This window comes from Pelophylax lessonae (genome assembly GCF_965119305.1).
Source record: "Pelophylax lessonae genome assembly, chromosome: 1".
NCBI lineage: Eukaryota > Metazoa > Chordata > Amphibia > Anura > Ranidae > Pelophylax > Pelophylax lessonae.
Genome location: NC_138768.1, coordinates 17,617,651 through 17,638,038, shown reverse-complemented (window position 1 = coordinate 17,638,038; position 20,388 = coordinate 17,617,651). Strand labels below are relative to the sequence as shown.

At 42.1% G+C, this 20,388-nt stretch overlaps 1 pseudogene across 1 annotated transcript; it reads left to right on the top strand.

Moving 5' to 3' along the window:
* The first annotated feature begins 8,525 nt into the window (after nt 1–8,525).
* Nucleotides 8,526–9,327, top strand: LOC309561663 (extracellular calcium-sensing receptor-like; annotated as a pseudogene). Its single transcript has one exon. The product of its transcript is annotated as an extracellular calcium-sensing receptor-like (transcript).
* Nucleotides 9,328–20,388: the final 11,061 nt, after the last annotated feature.

The following is a 20,388-nucleotide window of genomic DNA, read 5'->3' as shown; positions in this document are numbered from 1 at the left end:
AAGATAGATGAAATGAGAGACCGGATTCTATGGATGGAGGGGATGTTACCGTCTGAACCAGCCCCATCCATGCCTAAAGAGAGTCTACTAAAGAGGAAGGTTGTTGTCCCTAGCAACACTGATGAAACTGCTATGGAGACGCAGTGTGCTCAGATGAAAAGTAAGCTCAAAATGGAGGAGATGTTGAAACAACTGATTATATCAAATACAGCTCAACAGCAGGCAAATGCAGCTCAACAGCAGGCAAATGCGGATTTTCAGCGGAGCTTTGCAGCTCAACAAAAGGCTCATCAAGAGAGCATGGCAGGCTGGAAACAGAGACGCCAGCAGCCAATGGAGGCCATCGGTTTGGAGGAAACCGAGTATGTGTGCAGGGCTGAGTTGGATGCCTTGCAACGGAAAATGGAAGAAAAGGAACAAGCCTTGGAATTGCTTAAAATGGAGCATAGAAACTTGCAGGAAATGAATGAAATACTCAAGTCTCATGTGTTACAGTGGGAAGAATCCACTGCTCTTCTTTTGGTCGAGTTGCAAAAACGCAGAGAGACTATAATGGAGAAAGATACCATCCTCATGGAAAAGGAAAGTGAAATTCAGACTTTGCAGAAGCAAAGTATGGCTGATATGTTGGAGTTGCGTAATCAGCTGAAAAAAAGTCTTCAGTCTTTGGGAGCTACAAAAATAGACCTGCAGGAGTCGCAGGAACAGAATGTCGCTCTGAAAACGACATTGTCTCTCAGCGACAACGAGAAAAGTGAAAGAGAGGCTAAATTACTGAGTACTGTGTATGAGCTCACTACTTTGAGCAATGTGGTAAATGAATGGCGTGCGGACTGTGAAAGTTGGAAAGGGGAAGCCCAACGTGTCCAGCAGCAGTTAAAGGAGAAAGAAGCCTGTGTGGCAGAATTACATTCTTATTCCCAGATGCTAGCCAATGAGGTGAAGGCTCTTATGCAGGGAAAAGAAGATTGTGAACATAAGAGGGAAAAAGTAGAGGCACAGCTTCTGGAATCGCAAGTCAAGGTGTCAGAAGGTGACCGATTGTGTGCTAAGCTGTCAGAGAAGGCAAACCGACTGCAGGTTGAGTTGGACAATGTTACAAATCAGCTTTCTCAAGCAGACAGCAAATCTAGAGAAATTGCGGAAGATTTTTCTATCTTGGAATCGCAGCTGCAAGACACGCAGGAACTCTTACAGGAAGAGAGGTGTCAAAGGCTGAGTTTAAGCACAAAGCTCAAACAAATGGAAGATGAGAAAAATGGCTTCCTGGAACAATTAAAAGAGGAGGCGGAAGCAAAGAAAAACCTATCAGAGCAAGTCGCAACATTGCAAGCGCAGATAGCGGTTATGAAAAAACGCATGGAAGAAAGCGTTGGTTCATTACAGTGTGTTGAAGATGTGAAAAAGAAGTTTGATCAGATGCTTGGTGAAGAGAAGAATGTGTCTGCAAAATATGCAGAAGAACGCGCACGTGCAGAAACGGAGGTGCGTGATAACGAGAGCAAAGCCCTGTTCTTGGCTCGCTCTTTGGAGGAAGCTCTAGAGTGTAAGGCTGAACTAGAAAGTGTTAAACAGCTGCGTACAGAAATGGAAGAATTGGTCAGCTCCAAGGATGATGTTGTGAAAAGCGTTCAGGAGCTAGAAAAGTCTAAGCGAGCCTTAGAACAGCAACTAGAAGAGATGAAGATTCCGTTGCAGGAACTGGAAGAGGAATTCCAGGCAACAGAGGATCTGTCCCAAAGAGGGGATAGTGTGCCTGATGCAGTTTTTAAAAGGATCAGTGTTTTGGGGTCTGTCCTGAGTGAGCCTCAGAAATGTGACGACATGTGGCTTGAATCACCCCTTTGGAATAAACCGTTCCTTCAAAAACTTCAAGCATTGGAAAATGTATCATTAGAACTTCAGCAAACAAAGGAGCTGAGTAAGAAATGTGGTGATTTCTCAGTTCAGGCTGAAAACCTAGTGGAGAAAACTAAGGCTGTTGGTGAAAACGTGAAGCAAATGAATAAGTGCCTTTCAGGGAGTGTTTCCAAAATGGAACTGGTGAAAGACGGGTGGCAGAAGTTTGATCGTGATCTTGAGATGCATTCCATGTGGAATTCAGATAGAGAAAAAGAACTAGGTGACCTTGAGCGGTCAAATAGTTCAGCAGAAAGTGCATTGAAGAAACCTGTAAAAGAATGTGTTGCAGTTCCATGCTTCTTCACTGATGCAGAGAGGAGGTCTATAATGGATACCACCCAGATCGCTGGGTTCAACTGTGTTGTTGCCTTTGACCCCTATGTTGGTGGAAGGAAAGTTGATGATGTTCTGGTTGGCTTCTTCTGTGAAGAGTTTGGCAAGAAATATAAACTGAATATCAAATCAAATAGTAGGCCTTTACTGCGACTCGCTCAGGAGGGCGAAAAGTTTAAGAAGTTGATGAGTGCAAATGCTTCAGATCTGCCTATGAATATGAAATGTTTGGTGAATGATATTGATATCTCTGGGAAAAGGAACAGGGGTCACTTTGAAGAAATGTGTGACAGCCTGTTGTCTCAATTGGAAAATCCTCTGCACAGCATCTTAGAGCAAGCAAAGCTCAAGAAGGAAGATCATTCCCTTTTACAACAAAAAGTCAATGATTGTGTACAGCTGTATGGAGAGGCAACTCAAGTCACAGAGGGATGTCAAGAGTCCCTACTTGGAACAAAGCTTAGTGAAGCAAAGGTTCTCAAAGTTTTGTGGAAAACATTTATGGATTGCAGAGAGAGGCGTCTTAAGAATGTTGAAGACATTAAGACTAGCCCAATTGAGTTGCCTATGGATCACGGTCCTCCATGGTGGATTGGACAGACGGTTATGAGGGACAAGCTGTCTGACATTTATGAGAAAGCTGTCAATGAAGATGACAGAAACGAGAAGGAGCAAAATGATGCCAAAAATGCAGTTGAAGAATGTGTATATGAGATGAGAGACAAACTGTGTGGCATTTATGAGAAATCCGTCAATGAAGATGACAAAACAGTTTCATCCGGAAGCTTGAGGATAATAGGAGGCTTATCAGTGAGTCAGCAGTGCCTGACACATGCGTGCCTGGAAATATGTGTCCCAACCCTAGGGTTGAAACAAGAGGGGGGGGTATGTGACAGGAAGTCAGCTAAATCTGGGAATGTAGTCACAGGAAGGAGATACATTTCCACCTGATTTAGAAAGTCCATTAATTAATTTAGGGTGTTGGCTACAGAGCTAGCCAGCAGGAAGTTGAAAGGCCTTCACCTGTTCAGAATGAGGGAGTTAAGGCTCTATAATTTGTTCAGAGAAAGTCCTATTGTTTGCTGCCTCCTGTCGCTGTGTGAGCTGGGAAGAGGAGGACAGACATACATGTACCTCCCGACGCTGTGTGGGCATGGGAGAAGGACTGCTGCCGCCTGTCGCCGTGTGGGCTGGGAGAGGGGGACAGTCGGATGTGTGCCTCCCGACAAGCTGGTGAGCATGGGAGAAGACCCCCTACAGCGATGTGAAGCTAAGGAGGGTAACCACGAGTGAAGACGTCTCAAAGGTGAGAAGACAAAGTGTTCCATGTGAAGAGTGTGAAGAGTAAAGGGACCTGTTAAATGAACTGTGTTCAATGTGAAGAATCTGAAGAGTAAAGGATCCTGTTATAAATGAACATGTGCTGTGTGAAAGAAAACAAAGGGACATGTTCAATGGACAATGTTTGTGCTGTGTGAAAAGCAAACAAATGGACATTCGAGTGTCTGCTGTAGGATCAGCAGTGTCGGCCCAACAGTAGGTTGGAAAGACTTCTTAGGTAGGTTCCAGCGTGAGAAGGTAGCCGCCCACAGAGGCAAGGATTTATTTTGTCTTTTATTTTATTTTGGCTGTTTTGATGCTTGCAATTGTGTTAAGTAAATTGCATGAATAAATCAGTCTTGTTTTCAACCTCTAATCGGCTATCTCTGTGAAAACGCACCCCCAAAGGGGTCACCCATACGCCTACCACCGAGCTAATCCCTCACAGATGCATTATATCGTATGTAAGAAAACATGAGTAATAATTATACGTATATGTATACATATATATTTAGGAATGTTATATCACATTTTGGTTTTATATTCTTGCACATAGTAATTTTATTTAGATAAAGAGTAAATACTAATTACCTCACTTTATGTAAGTTTGTGTTTAAGTTTTTAAGGTAATATAAATCCTAAAAGCAGTAATGTCGGAATTCAAATAATTAATGGACTTTCACTGGCCGGACAGGTCAAAGGTTATTTTTAAATAGTGGGCTATTGTATGTTCTAACCACTGAATCTAATAAGCAATACAATGTTGCCCCCTTTGGAGATAATACCAAATGCAGTCTTGGGATAATTTAGTATTTTCCAATATAAAAATATTATATTGTATTAATAATTATCTTTATAAATGGTTTACCAGATCCAATAATTGCCAAGATGAATGATGGAGATATAGATGGACATTTATGTATGTACTAAGAGTATGGACTTTTTATTTTAAAGTTTTTATGTTGCTTTTATGGTTAATCTTGAATATAAAGAAATCATCCTTTAATTTTATTATACAAAATATTGGGTTATTAGGAGAGGCGTGACTATGACCTCACCAGTTAATGTATAGAATATCCCAACCAATGGGGATAATGTTCCTCCCTCTGGGTTTAACTTATGGTAATTTTAATAGTCCTCCTTTGTTCAATACCATATAAAAAGGAGAACCCAGATGTAATAGGACACATTATTACACATACTGACAACACCATTTACACTTGCAACATACACACTAATACATCCCTTGATATACTCATCTAGACATACTCCATCTTGCTCCATCATTTATCTGAAACTTGGAGGGAAGCCACTATTTTAAGAAGGCATCCATCTAAAGGACTCTGGTAACAATCATTTGAAGCTAGCAGCCATCTTAAGTGTGATAAATATATACCTTGTGTTATTTGATGTTATTAAAAATTTTTTATTTCCTTCCTTATATGTTTTATATTACATATTTAAGTGTAATAAGATTACAATCCCAGCCGTATAAACCATAGTAGATTTTTCTCTAAAAAGCTGATTTTTGTTTTTATACATTTTTATTAATATCAGATTTAGTGCATTATTTGCAATTTTAAGTCTTACGTTTTGCATAGCTTATTCTCGCTCCATCTGCAGTGGAATGACTTTCAGCTACGCAATTCGCAGACAATTGTGGTCTGTTTATATAGAAAACTTACCTATGGTTTATGCTATACCTGGAGAAAAGGTAATCTTGCTTTCATTTTGTTTTATTTTTACTTTCATTATTGAGCTACATATGACATTGCATTTATCATTTGAAGTTTGCATTTTATGTAGAGTTATCTTTTTGTGTCATTTCCAGTTTGATCATTTATTGTGAATACATGTCTTGTGAATAAATATTTTATATATTCCTTACTGTAGACTGTACTCACTAAGATTGGTATATGCTTTTAAAAAGAAATTAATCAATTAAAAAGGATTCGCTACATATTGATTTGTGGAAATAAGTTGAGATTCTCCTACCTCACTGATCTTTGCTTATTGACATAAATAGACACTGTTATATTCAGAGCAGTATAAATATTCTGACAGTACACCCCTAAGTGATAATGTCCAAATTGGGCACAAAGTGTCAATATTTTGTTCACCACCATTATTTTCCAGCTCTGCCTTAACCCTCTTGGGCATGGAGTTTACCAGAGCTTCACAGGTTACCACTTCTCCATGACAACATCACTGAGCTGGTGGACCTTGCGCTTCTTCACCTTGAGGATGCTCCACAGATGCATCACAGATGCTTGGTCTGGAGACAAGCTTGGCCAGTCCATCACCTTTACCCTCAGCTTCTTTAGCAAGGCAGTGGTCATCTTGGAGGTGTGTTTGGGGTTGTTATCATGTTGGAATTCTGCCCTGCGGCCCAGTCTCCGAAGAGAGGGGATCATTGATGGCATTCATGGTTCCCTCAATGAACTATAGCTCTTCAATGCTGGCAGCACTCATGCAGCCCCAGACCATGACACTCTCACCTCCATGTTTGACTGTAGGCAAGACACACATCTCTTTTTACTCCTCACCTGGTTGCCGTCACATACGCTTGACACTATTTGAACCAAATAAGTTTATCTTGGTCTCATCAGACCACAGGACATGGTTCCAGTAATCCATGTCCTTAGTCTGCTTGTCTTCAGCAAACAGTTTGCAGGCTTTCTTGTGCTTCATTTTTAGAAGAGGCTTCCTTCTGGGATGACAGCCATGCAGACCAATTTGATGCAGTGTGCATCGTATGGTCTGAGCACTGACAGGCTACGATGCTGAGCATGTGCACTCAACTGCTTTGGTCGACCATGGTGAGGCCTGTTCTGAGTGGAACCTGTCCTGTTAAACTGTTTAAACCGCTGTATGGTCTCGGTCACCATGCTGCAGCTCAGTTTCAGGGTCTTGGCAATCTTCTTATAGCCTAGGCCATCTTTATGTAGAGCAACAATTATTTTTTTCAGATCCTAAGAGTTTTTTGTCTTTAGGTGCCATGTCGAACTTTTAGTGACCAGTATGAGAGAGTGAGAGTGATAACACCAAATTTACCGCACCTGCTCCCCATTTACACCTGAGACCTTGTAACACTAACGAGTCACATGACACTGGAGAGGGAAAATGGCTAATTGGGTCCAATTTGAACATTTTCACTTAGGGGTGTATTCACTTCTGTTGCCAGCGGTTTAGACATTAATGGCTGTGTGTTGAGTTATTTTGAGTGGACATCAATCTACACTGTTATATAAGCTGTACACTCACTACTTGATGTAGCACCCTCCTAGATAGGTGCTAGGAAGAGAGCGTAGTTTGCTCTGCCTGCTTAACAGGGGAGTAGCAGGAAAATATAGCCTGCTCCATCTGCTTAACAGGGGAGCCTGATCAATAGTTATGCCTTTTGCATGTGTCCAGGTGTGATTCATCTGGGCTGAGGGAGTGTCCCCACTGTATCCAATAGGGGGGCCTGTTTGACAGTGGAGGAAACCCAGCCAGTGACACACAGGCTTTGTAGCTATCCCAATGGGTTGGCACAAACAGTGGTGCATCCTGGGATATGTTATAAAAGCCAAGGGCACATGTGACAAAGGGTCTTTGGGTGAGAAGCATGGTTCCAGGAGGAGAGTGACGGCTGTCTCTCCTCCTGTTTGCTGTTGAAGGTGGTCACAGGCGGTGGGACTAGTGAACCAGGAGTGTGGAGCTGAGCCAGGAGACACAGGAAAGCTGACAAGTGGAGTTGGAGGCAAAGCAACCTTGAGAAAAACAGTGTCCATAAGTACTGGGAAGCTTGCCAGGGGTCTGCCCAGGAAGGGGGACCGCTCCAGTGGAGTGTCAGTGGACAGGAGTTCAGCACACACAGCAAGTGAGAAAGGGGGTGCCAAGTTAGACCCTGAAAAATAACTTAAACAGGATCATACTTTCTATCTTCACTTCTGTGGCAAGGTGAAGCAGCGGCCATGCCAAATACACTACAGTCAGTTGTCCTTAGAATTGTGCATAGTTCATAGTTGGAGTATCCCACTCATCCCTTCTCCCATCCCAGTTCTAAAAAAAACACAAAAAAAATCCCCTGGACTGTTCATTGTCTGAGCCAAGCATTTAAAGTGATACGTTTCCACAGACTGTTGCTACGGGTAACCCAGGGGAATCCAGAAAGTGCAATTCTCAGCACTCCTCTAGGGGGCAGTGCTACATTTACATTGTAGCAAGGTGTTTTTTCTTCAGTGTTGTCACATGAAAAGATAGAATAAAATATTCACAAAAATGTGAGGGGTGTACTCACTTTTGTGAGATACTGTATAAATAAACACACACACATATATATATATATATACATAAACAAATATATATATATATATATATATACATAAACAAATATATATATATATATATATATATATATATATATATATATATATATATATACCTGTATAGTATGTTACTTTGTTATCTGAAGAAATTATGGGTGAATAGACAGAACCATTGTGGAAATGTAAAAATTGCTCTGGTCCATACAGGGTATACAGGTTCAGGAGCTGAGCTGGTATTTGGGTTTATACTTGGTTGTCCACCTCCAGCTAAAGCAAAAATCAGTCTTGCAGTGGGAGTGTCCGTCCAGTAACTGATGAGCAGGAGACCCCTAAGTGGGATTACAGGAGGAAGAACTCTTAATGTCATGTTATCAGCTTTCACTGATGGCTGTAATCATTTATGTAATATTACATTTACTCTTCCATCTTCATCTGGTTGGTCCGGTGATATAAAAGCACCACTACAATCTTCTTATAGATCTATTATACTGTAGAAATCTCAGAAGACAACTTCTGTTTGTTGCTCTCTAAAAAACAATTAGGACTATGTTTCCTTCTATTCCATTTAGATATTTAGAGTTCCACATTATTTATACAGATGGTTTTCTTTCTTCCTAGATTAGTTATGGAGCCAGAGACACTTTACTGAGTGATAGAAAGATGTATCCAAACTTTTTCCGGACAGTTCCGGATGATGAGATGCAATATGTGGCCATAGCAAAGTTACTGGAAAGGATGAAGTGGAACTGGGTCGGGATCCTTACATCTGATGATGAATACGGAGAGAGGGAGATCCGACAACTCAGCAAACATTTATCTAATCATGGAATTTGTATTGAATTCAAGATTCTGGTGTCTAAAGAGAATTATGATAAAATTCCTCCAGAGCTGCAAACCTCAACTACGGAAGTTCTTATTATTTGTGGTTCAGTTAGTCTGACTTATTACAAGTTTTTGTTGAGTAAAGTCACTTATTACACGGAGAAAACATTTATTCTACCAGATTCTTGGTCAAAAAGTGGAATATTTTTTTTTTTATTTCAATAACTGCAGCTTGGTGTTCACATACCCCTATTTCCGCATAACAGGATTGCAGGAATATTTTAATAGTTTTAACCTATCCAGCCACTTAAATGACCCCCTGATGGAGGATATTCTCATAACTCAATATGGATGCTTTTCAAAAAACCAAATTAAAAATTTCCTTATTCCACTCACAAATAGAAATCCTATTAGGAACTGCAATTTGGAGACACTTTCACTTAATTTACATTTTCCTGATGAGAAAACATCCTATAGAGTGTTTATCTCAGTCTACATTTTGGCTCAAGCATTACATGACATGGATTTCTCTTTTAAAATAAATAACAAAAAACCTGTAATAAATCCACACACACTAAAGTATAAGGTGAGAGGGTTGAATGAAAGTTTCCTCGTATCTTTTTATACTCGGTCAGTTTAGTATTGGAACACAATGTGCCCAGACACGTCTTTCCACCACAAACATCACCCCCAATTTAGGTTCATGTTTAGTTTAGAGGTGTTTAACCCTTTCACTGTTGGAGCTTTTTATTTTATTTTTGAACACATGTTTAAAAAATAATTTTAGGCCTGAAGATTATGTAAAACCCCCAAACAGTATATTTTATGAAAGCAGAGACCCTGGAGGAACAATGCTTGCTGTATCATCTTTTTCTGTCACATGATACTAGTGCAATGGTTTACCAAATGCAATCTTATGCTTTTAATAAAAAGATACAATTTTAGTTAATTTTAGGGCACACATATGTAATATATTATAGACTTATTTGGTAAAATATAAAAGATGAGGTTGCACTGAGAAGAAACAATACATAGGATGTATTATACACCCTTTTTCAGTGAGATCTAATGAGCATATCGCTAATATTAAAAAGGGAGCAACTAACCATAGTGTCCCTAAGCATTATCTCCGCTATCATAAAAAAAATCGCAATGGCATTCTATTCCAAATTAAAGATAAATACATACCCCCATGGAGGGGAGGTCCTATTGTCAGAGGCGTCTCGCGTTTGGAGACGTATTGGATTTATGAGCTTAAATTATATTGGCCACACGGTATGAATGTGGATTGGGACGTTAACGCTTTTAATAATAAGGATTGATTTTTAACAGGTAAATTTAACTATATACATATGTGATTATTTATATATTTATTTATATATATATATATATATATATATATATATATATATATATATATATATATATATATTTCTATGGACATTTTTTATACATATTTTTTAGGTGGTTTTGATATCATTCCAGACATTGCCATGGGGCTTTTTTTTTTATTCACTAGCGGAATAGAACAACAACAGTATCCAACCTGTTAGGCGTGCGGTGTGTAGCAGCCATGTAATGCAAGCTCAGTGCATATGTGTCTGCTTAATCTGGATTTAAAAAAAAAAAAAAAAAAAAAAAGCTCCCCCTCTAGTGAAACTCCTGAATGGTACTGGTACTCGCAATCCCCAGAATATAACGAAGGCCTTTAAAAACTTTTACACTGATCTTTACAGCAAGGCTCCTGACCCACCCCACTCTCAACTCCACTCGTTTCTAGCCTCTATTCCTCTCCCTAAACTAACTGATGACCATCGTGCACTATTGGATGACCCTATATCGGCAGAAGAAATAGAACTAGTCATTAAAGATATTAAGAGTAGCTCCGCACCTGGCCCAGATGGCTTTTCGATCCCATACTATAAATCCTTCGGTCCGATCCTGGCTCCCTACCTAGCAAGGCTATTCAATGATCTTCGCACAAACCCACAACTAGATTCCTCCCTCAATGTGGCATTTATTACGGTAATACCCAAGCCTGGCAAAGATTCTAGCGAGGTTAGTAATTATAGAGCGATTTCGCTTATAAATAATGACCTCAAAATACTGACAAAGATACTGGCTAACAGACTTTCCTCCTTCATTACCCAATATATCCATAAAGACCAGGTAGGATTTATCCCGGGCAGGCAAGGACCCGATCAAATTCGACGTGCTATTGATGTTATCTCATTGTTGCAATGAGGATGGGACGGGGGTCCGCCCCAGGAGGGTATTCTCCTTTCTATTGATCTGCAGAAAGCCTTTGACTCCATTTCTTGGTCGTACTTGTTCTCTATCTTGGATACTTGGGGTTTTGGAACACATTTTGTTAATATTTTGAAAGCGCTATACTCCAACCCCAACGCTAAAGACAAATTCCAAGGCTGTTATTCAGACTCTTTCCAGATATCAAGAGGTACCCGCCAGGGATGTCCCCTCTCACCCCTCCTCTTTGCAATTGCAGTTGAAACACTAGCCGTAGCTATCAGAAATGACACTAACATTCATGGAGTTCATTGCGCCCAGGGCACTCACAAATGCGCCTTGTTCGCAGATGATTTACTCTTATTTATCACCGCTGATTTCCCTCCCCAATGTTGGTAGGCTTTTAACATCGTTCGGAACTATTTCCGGACTACACGTGAATATGGCCAAATCGATGGCTCTGAACATAAATATGCCCCCCTCGGTGATAGCTAACCTGAAAGATCATTTTCCATTCACATGGAGCGAAAAGTCTATACCTTACTTTGGGGTCACCCTAACGAAAAAAACAGACCAACTATATAAGGCTAACTTTCCCCCACTCTACTCTAAACTAGAAACAGACCTCCGCACCTGGTCACACTTACCTACCTATCTCTTGGATAGGTAGGGTGCATGCGGTCAAGATGACTCTTTTACCCCGTATCCTGTATTACTTTAGATCACTCCCTGTTTCCGTCAATGGCACTCATCTTCGTAAGTTCCAGTCTCAAATTCTCAGGTTCGTTTGGGGCTCAAAAGGCTACAGATTTTCTAAGGATATCTTATTCAGAACTAGAGCACAGGGAGGGCTAGGACTTCCTAATCTGAGGTGGTATTACCAAGCAGCACAGTTGGCGCAGTTATCAGTTATATATTCTCATGGGGTAAAACCTGACTGGGTCAATATGGAATGCAAAGCGGTCCCTCTCCATACGCTAGACTACCTGATGTGGTGTCAAGCAAAGTATCGTCCAGCAATTCTAGCACCTACTCTCTCACATTCATTCTCTCTCTGGGATAGTCTCCGGGGTAAACCTGAAATCACCTCCCCCATACGACCCCTGGCTCTCTTGTTCCAAAACCCCAATTTCCCTCCAGGCCAGAATATTACCGCGTTTAAATGGTGGCTGGATAAGGGGTTGTACAGAATAGGACACTTCTTTACAGGATCGGGCCCGATCTCCCTTTCGTACTGCAAATCTAAACTCAAAATGCCAGATACTGAACTCTTCCGCTTTCAACAAATTTCCCATTTCCTTTCTTACATCTGGAAATCCAACGTCATTCCTCCTAGGGTAACACCATATGAGGCATGGTGTGGTAATGTCATGGAGCAGAGGGGTGGCATCTCTGCGATCTATGGGTCACTTGCCTATAACAACCAGAAACCTAGTTACGCCAGAGCATGGGAGGGTGACCTCTCACAGGAATGGGGGGAACAGTTGTGGTATTCTGCCATGTCTGCGGCTTATAAAGGTGTACTGAATGTCTCCCTTATTGAGGCAAGTGTCAAAGTCCTCACCAGATGGTATATGGTTCCTGAGAGGATTCATAAATTCTACCCGGCTTCTTCCCCGCTCTGCTTCAGGGGTTGCTCCCTCCTGGGCTCTGTCGTTCATATATGGTGGGACTGCCCCAAAATAAGGGGCTTCTGGAATAAAGTATTCAGCATCATCAGGAAAGTCACGGGTTTATCGATTGTGCAATCACCACAGATTGCTCTGCTTAACATGCCTACTCCGGGCGCATCCAAACGCATCAAAAACGTCTCATTCACTTCATCCTTCTGGGAGCCAAAATGACCATAGCCGGCGCTTGGAAGCGACCTTCTGTTTCCATATTGCGCGCTAAGAGAAAAATTTCCTGGATCATGTCGCAAGAATTGTTAGCTAGCAAACTCCTGGATACTCACCGTCTCTTCGAGGGGGTGTGGGAACCATGGGCTGAGTTTACTAAAACCCCATTACATGCTTTGCTGCACTAGTTTGCTCTTTCTTGCTCTTAGGGACCTGTCAGGAACACTTCTTCCTCTCACTTTCTCTCTCTAAGATCTCATTCCTCAGTGCGTGCTAGTATCACACCCTCTTTATCAAGATCTGGTCTTTCCCCTCTGCTTTCTTTTAATATTCTCTTTAACTCTCCTTTTGATTCCTTTCCCACCTTGTGTCTCTTCTTTCTCTTCTCCACACCATTTTCTTTTCAGCATGCCATGCTTGATGCAAAGTTTTTGAGACGCTAGTTGCTCCCTACCGTCACGGTTTTGGCAGCCTTCTTGGCTCTTAGGGCTGCATATTACTCAATAGCTTTTTGAGCTAAAATTATAACTTTACTGCACTCTTTTATGAGGGTGATTCATTCTTACCTAAACCTGGTCTACCAGAGGGGTCTCCTCGTGATTGGGCGGGTCTCTCCGGACCTATATTTCAAGGCGTATAACTTTTCCTCTGCGCCCTTTGCATTGTGTGTGAGATACACCCTTTGTATACTGTTGTTCTATTCCGCTATTCAAAAAACACCCATATAGAGAAAAATTATTAAATTGCAGCCTATTCTGCACATGTTACTGTGAGATACACCCATTGTATACTGTTGTTCTATTCCGCTATTCAAAAAAACACCCATTTAGGGAAAAAAATAAAATTGTGGCCTAGTCTGCATCTGTACGTGTGAGATACACCCTTTTAGATACTGTTGTTCTATTCTGCTAATCAATAAATACCCATTTATGGGACAGAAAGATATTAAATTGCGGCTTAGTCTGTATCTGTACGTGTGAGATACACCCTTTGTATACTGTTGTTCTATTCTGCTATTCAATAAACACCCATTTAGGGGAAAATTAAAAATTTTGCAGCGTTTGTTGATTATGTTACTGTGAGATACACCCTTTAAATTTGTTTGGCGCAACTCTTTTCACCACCAAGGATTTCAGGGCGCTTCAGTTTGCCTCCTCCTGATAACTCCTCCTACTCCGCTTCCTCATCCTCATCCTCTACCGCCTCCGCATCCGGAGCAGTGATCATTTCCAAGTTTTTCAGGGCAGTCATTCACAAGTGGCTCCGAGGGTGGGTTCCTGCACCCACAAACGCCAGGTACACAATTGTCGAGCAAGGGCACAGTTCTGGAGGATGACGAGGTGGAGGATGAGGAGGAGATGGAGGAGGAGGAACCATGTTCACAGCAGGGTGGCCCCCATATAACTGATAACAACAGATACTACACTTGATCTTAGCCAAAAGGTCGAGAAGCGATGCTGGTGGCATTCACACCTGACAGCGGGGGCACAGTGGAAGCACAAGGCGAAGGCAAAGGAGGAAGAGGAGGTCACCAACGCAGCCAGGGCACCACCAGCACCCGTTGGATACTGTTGTTCTATTCTGCTTTTCAATAAAAACCCATTTAGGGAAAAAAATTATATTGCGGCCTAGTCTGCATATGTTACTGTGAGATACACCCATTGTATACTGTTATTCTATTCTGCTATTCAATAAACACCCATTTAGGGGACAGAAAGATATTAAATTGCGGCTTAGTCTGAATCTGTACATGTGAGATACATCCTTTGGATACTGTTGTTCTATTCTGCTATTCAATAAACACCCATTTAGGGGAAAATGTATAATTTTGCAGACGTCAGTAATTTATTCACTGCGCCTAAAGCAATGGATTATAGGGCGATGTCAGAGCCCTATAAAAGAGCTGTCAAACTCAGATAGAAGTTAGTTAGCCAGAGAGAGTCCAAGGTTAATACCTGGTAGAGTAACAGAATTGCAAACAAAAGGCTGCAAGTCAGAATCCCCAGGTCAGCAGGTGAATAATATTAATTATGGATTTTAATTAAAACCTATTAATCGTCCCGCCCCTTCTAAATTGACGTCAGTAATTTATTCACTGCACCTGAGCAATGGATTATGGGTAGAGTTGATCGAACACCTGGATGTCTGGGTTCAGCGGGTCCGGCCGAACTTGAAAAAAAAGTCTGGATTTGTGACCTGGACTTAAACCGAACTTTACCCCGATCCTGAACCCCATGGAAGTCAATGGTGACCCGAACTTTTGAGCACTAAAATGACTCTAAAAAACACATGGAAAGGGCTAGAGGGCTGCAAATGGCAGCAAAATCTTCTTAAGAACATGGCAAGTGCTCTTCAAACAAATGTGGATAGGGAAATAACTTAAAATAACATAAAAAACAGAAAAATAAAAACGAATAATCTTGAATGATGTAGGAGGAACAACAAGGCCCATATGGAGTAGGAGGTTGAAGTGGTGTGGATATGGCGGTGTAGGTGGAAGCGGCGGCGGCGGTGGAGGAGGAGGACAAGGCCCATATGGAGTAGGAGGTTGAGGTGGTGGTGGATGTGGCAGTGTAGGTGGAAGCGGCGGTGGAGGAGGACGAGGTAGCCAACACTGGTTTTTGTTTTTAATTTTATTTCTTTTTAAATTAGTGTACATCCCAAAAGAGTTATAAAGATCAAATACAACAATGGCTGGGTAAGGCCGGTATACATGTCTATTCTGCACAAGGTACGGACAAGTCCTGTGGGATCCATGCCTGGTTCATTTTAATGAATGTGAGCTTGTCCACATTGGCTCTAGACAGGCGGCTGCGCTTGTCTGTGATAATGCCCCCAGCCGTGCTAAATAGGCATTCAGATAATACACTGGCCAGCACCTCCAAGGCGTAAAGGGCAAGCTCAGGCCATGTGCCTAATTTGGAGACCCAGAAGTTGAAGGGGGCAGACCCGTCATTCAGTACGTCTAGGCGTGTGCACACATACTGCTCCACCATGTTAGTGCTGGGTCTTGGTGCTGCTGGTGGAGCTCCTGTTGCGAGGAGAGGACGTGGTCGATCTGTACCAGCAACATGCACAAGTGAAACACCTTTCTCAGCTGCGAGTAGGTGACAGAACCTTACAGCAGCATTTGGCAGGGCCTAATGCGCCTCTACAAATGTTGAGGCCAGAACAAGTACAGACGATAATAGATTGGGTTGCTGACAGTGCCTCCAGTTCCTTCACATTGTCTCCCACCCAGTCTTCTGCTGAAAGGTCAGCGTTGGCACCTGCAGCCAATGTCCATCAATCTTTCACCTCACCCCCTTGCAAATCAGCCAAGCAGTCTGAGCCCCAAGTCATGCAGCAGTCTCTTCTTCTTTTTGATGACTCTGTTACCATGGTTTCCCAGGGCCATCCACCTAGCCCTGCCCCAGAAGTGGAGGAGATTGAGTGCACCGATGCCCAACCACTTATGTCTCAAAATGAGTACATGGTAGGACCATCGCAGCACGTCTCGGATGATGACGAAACACAGGTGCCAACTGCTGCAGAATTCCGAATTGTGGAGACCGACAAGGAGGGCAGGGGTGAAAACTGGGTGGAAGACGATGTGGAGGACGATGAGGTCCTCGACCCCACATGGAATGAACGTCATGCAGTTGACCTGAGTAGTTTGGAGGAAGAGGCGGTGGTTGCACAGAGCCACCAGCACAGCAGAAGAGGGAGCAGGGTGCAAAAGCGGAGCGGCAGTGCCCTAGACACTACACATGCTACTGCCCAATGCAGCAAGGGACTGAGCACACCAAAGCCAGGTAAAAGGAGTTCCCCAGCGTGGCAGTTCTTCAGACAATGTGATGATGACAGGACACGAGTGGTTTGCATGCTGTGCAATGAGAGCCTGAAGCTAGGCATAAACCTTCTCAACCTGAGCACAATCTGCATGACCAGGTATCTAAGTGCAAAGCACGAGCTGCAGTGGAGTGCACACCTCAAAAACCAAGAAAGGTCTCTGGCTCCTCCTGCTTCCTCTTCTGCTGCTGCAGTCTCGGCCTCTTCATCCACCTCTGTAGACAACACCACCTGGGTCACCAAAAACCATCTCCACAATATCCCGTGGGAGCGTTCAGCTTTCTATCTACCTAACACTGGATCAGAAGAGGAAGTACCCCCCCTACCCACCCGCGATCCCTGGCCCTGAATACCAGCATTTCAAAATTCATGGCTTTTGAAATGCTGTCATTCCGTCTTATGGAGACGCAGAGTTTTAAATGCCTTATGGCGGTGGCTGTCCCACAGTACGTCGTGCCCAGCTGCCACTACTTTTCCAGGCAAGCCATTCCTTCCCTGCACAACCAAGTGGGTGACAAAATCAGGTGTGCAATGTGCAACGCCATCTGTGGCAAGGTCCACCTAACTAGGGATACGTGGACCAGTAAGCACGGTATAGGATGTTATATCTCCACACTGGGTAAATGCAGTGGCGGCTGGGCCTGAGGCGGATAGCAGTTTGGCGCATGTCCTTCCACCACCAAGGATTGCAGAGCGCTTCAGTTTGCCTCCTGTTCCTAACTCCTCCTACTCCGCATCCTCATCCTCTACCGCCTCCTCATCTGGTCAGCATAACACCTTCGCCACCAACTTCAGCACAGCCAGGGGTAAACGACAGCAGGCAGTTTTAAAACTTGCCTGTTTGGGGGAAAAAACACACACCGCGCAGGAGTTGTTGAAGGGCATTCAACAGCAGACCGATGAGTGGTTGCTGCCAGTGAGCCTGAAGCCCGGCCTGGTGGTGTGCGATAATGGGCAAAATCTCGTAGCAGCTCTGGGCCTAGCCGGTTTGACACACATCCCTTGCCTGGCGCATGTGCTGAATTTGGTGGTGCAGAGGTTCCTTAGAAATTACCCCGATATGTCAGAGCTTCTGCAGAAAGTGCGGGCCATCTGTGCGCACTTTCGGCATTCTCACCCTGCTGCTGCTCTCCTGTCAGCGCTGCAGCGTAACTTCGGCTTCCTGCTCACCGCCTCATATGTGATGTGCCCACAAGGTGGAACTCCACCTTGCACATGCTGGCCAGATTGTGCGAGCAGTAGCAGGCCATAGTGGAGTTTCAGCTGCAGCACGCACGCATGAGTCGCTCTGTGGAACAGCACCACTTCACCACCAATAACTGGGCCACCATGCAAGACCTGTGTGCCTTGTTTCACTGTAACATATGAAGACTAGGCCGCAATTTATTTTTTTCCCCTAAATGGGTTTTTATTGATAAGCGGAATACAAGAACAGTATCCAATGGGTGTATCTCACTGTAACATATGCAGACTAGGCCGCAATTTATTTTTTTCCCTAAATGGCTTTTTATTGATAAGCAGAATACAACAACAGTATGCAAAGGGTGTATCTCACTGTACCATATGCAGACTAGGCCGCATTTAATTTTTTTCAGCTACATGGGTTTTTATTGATATGCGGAATACAACAACAGTATCCAATGGGTGTATCTCACTGTACCATATGCAGACTAGGCTGCAATTTATTATTTTCCCCTAAATGGGTTTTTATTGATAAGCGGAATACAACAACAGTATGCAAAGGGTGTATCTCACTGTACCATATGCAGAACAGGCTGTAATTAATTTTTTCCCCTAAATGGGTTTTTATTGATAAGCGAAATACAACAACAGTATGCAAAGGGTGTATCTCACTGTACCATATGGAGACTAGGCCGCATTTAATTTTTTTTCCCCTACATGGGTTTTTATTGATAAGCGGAATACAACAACAGTATGCAAAGGGTGTATCTCACTGTACCATATGCAGACTAGGCCGCATGTAATTTTTTTTCCCCTACATGGGTTTTTATTGATAAGCGCAATACAACAACTGTGCAAAGAGTGTATCTCACTGTACCATATGCAGACTAGGCTGCAATTAATTTTTTTCCTCTAAATGGGTTTTTATTGATAAGCGGAATACAACAACAGTATGCACAGGGTGTATCTCACTGTAACATATGTAGACTAGGCCGCAATTACATTTTTTCCCCCTAAATGGGTTTTTATTGATAAGCGGAATACAACAGTATGCAAAGGATGTATCTCACTGTAACATATGCAGACTAGGTTGCAATTTTATTTTTTTCCCCTAAATGGGTTTTTATTGCAACGCGGAATACAACAAAACTATCCAATGGGTGTATCTCACTGTAACGTGACAGTGTATAGTATTGGCACTGATCCCTGTATTAGTGTCACCGGTGATGTCAGTGTCAGTTTTTCAGTTCTCACCCAGTGTCAGTTAGGGGTTGATTTACTAAAACTGGAGAGTGCAAAATGTAATGCAGATGTGCATGGCAGCCAATCAGCTTCGAACTTCAGCTTGTTCAATTAAGCTTTGACAAAAAACTTGAATCATTTTTATGCAGAGCTGCAATAGATTTTGCACTCTCCGGTTTTAGTGATACAACCCCTTAGTGTCAAGTTGCCCACCACACTATCACAGTCCCACTATAAGTCACTGCTCACTGCCATTACTACTGTAGTATAAAAAGAAAACCCAGTATATATACCAATTTACACCTATTGGGATTTTTTTTTTACCAAAGACATGTAACAGAATATATTTTGTCCTAAATTTATGAAAAATTCTGAAAAATATTGTTTTTTTTTTTTTTCAAAATGATCGTTCTTTTTTCATTTAAACAATAAAAAATTAAAAACACAGTGGTGAATAAATACCACCAAAGGAAAGCTCTATTTGTTTAAAAAGACATAAATTTCATTTGCATAGTGTTGCATGATTACACAATTACCAGTTAAAGTAGCAGAATGCAAAATAGCAAAACATGCCCTGGTCATGTTTGGGGTAAAATCTTCCGGGGGTCAACTGGATAAAAAATTAAAAAAGACACAGATCCTTCCATTTCAACCTGTGTGTGTGTCCATGTGTAATTTTTACACTCTAAAATTTCCCATAGCCCCATATATTCTGCTTTCTGAGGAAGACATCTAAAAGTTTGTTGAAGTTTTCAGCACTCTCAGCTTGTACCACTTCCTAAGGAAGGGAGTCACATATTTTTACTGCTCTAACAGTGAAGAACCCTTTCTACAATGTAAGGTTAAGCCTTTTTTTCTTCTAACCTCAAATCATGGCCACCTGTCCTCTTCAGGGACCTTACAGTAAACAGTTTGTCGCAGTTACTGAAGTCACCTTCAATATTTTTGTACATTGTAATCAGGTCCTCTCTTAATTGCCTCCTCTCTGGAGTGAATAACTCTATTCTATCAGTCCTCATAGCTGAGATCCTGTGTCCTCCTTTTCAATTCTGTTGCCCTTTGCTGAACTCTTTCTAATTCATTGATATATTTCCTGAGGATTGGTGACCAAAACTGAACTTTATATTCAAGATGAGGCTGAGCCAGTGTATTGTAAAGGGGGAGAATTATTGATTTATCTCTGGAACGATCGCATTCACAAAACAAATGACTTATTAATAGTCCCAATAAAATGTATCTGATTATAAGTGCTCAGCAAATAGGTCATCACATCCCGAGGGCATTCTCTAAATGAGATATAACTAGATAAACAATCTATAATCAATAAATTATTAAACGTTCTATATGCTTGTTATCTAAAT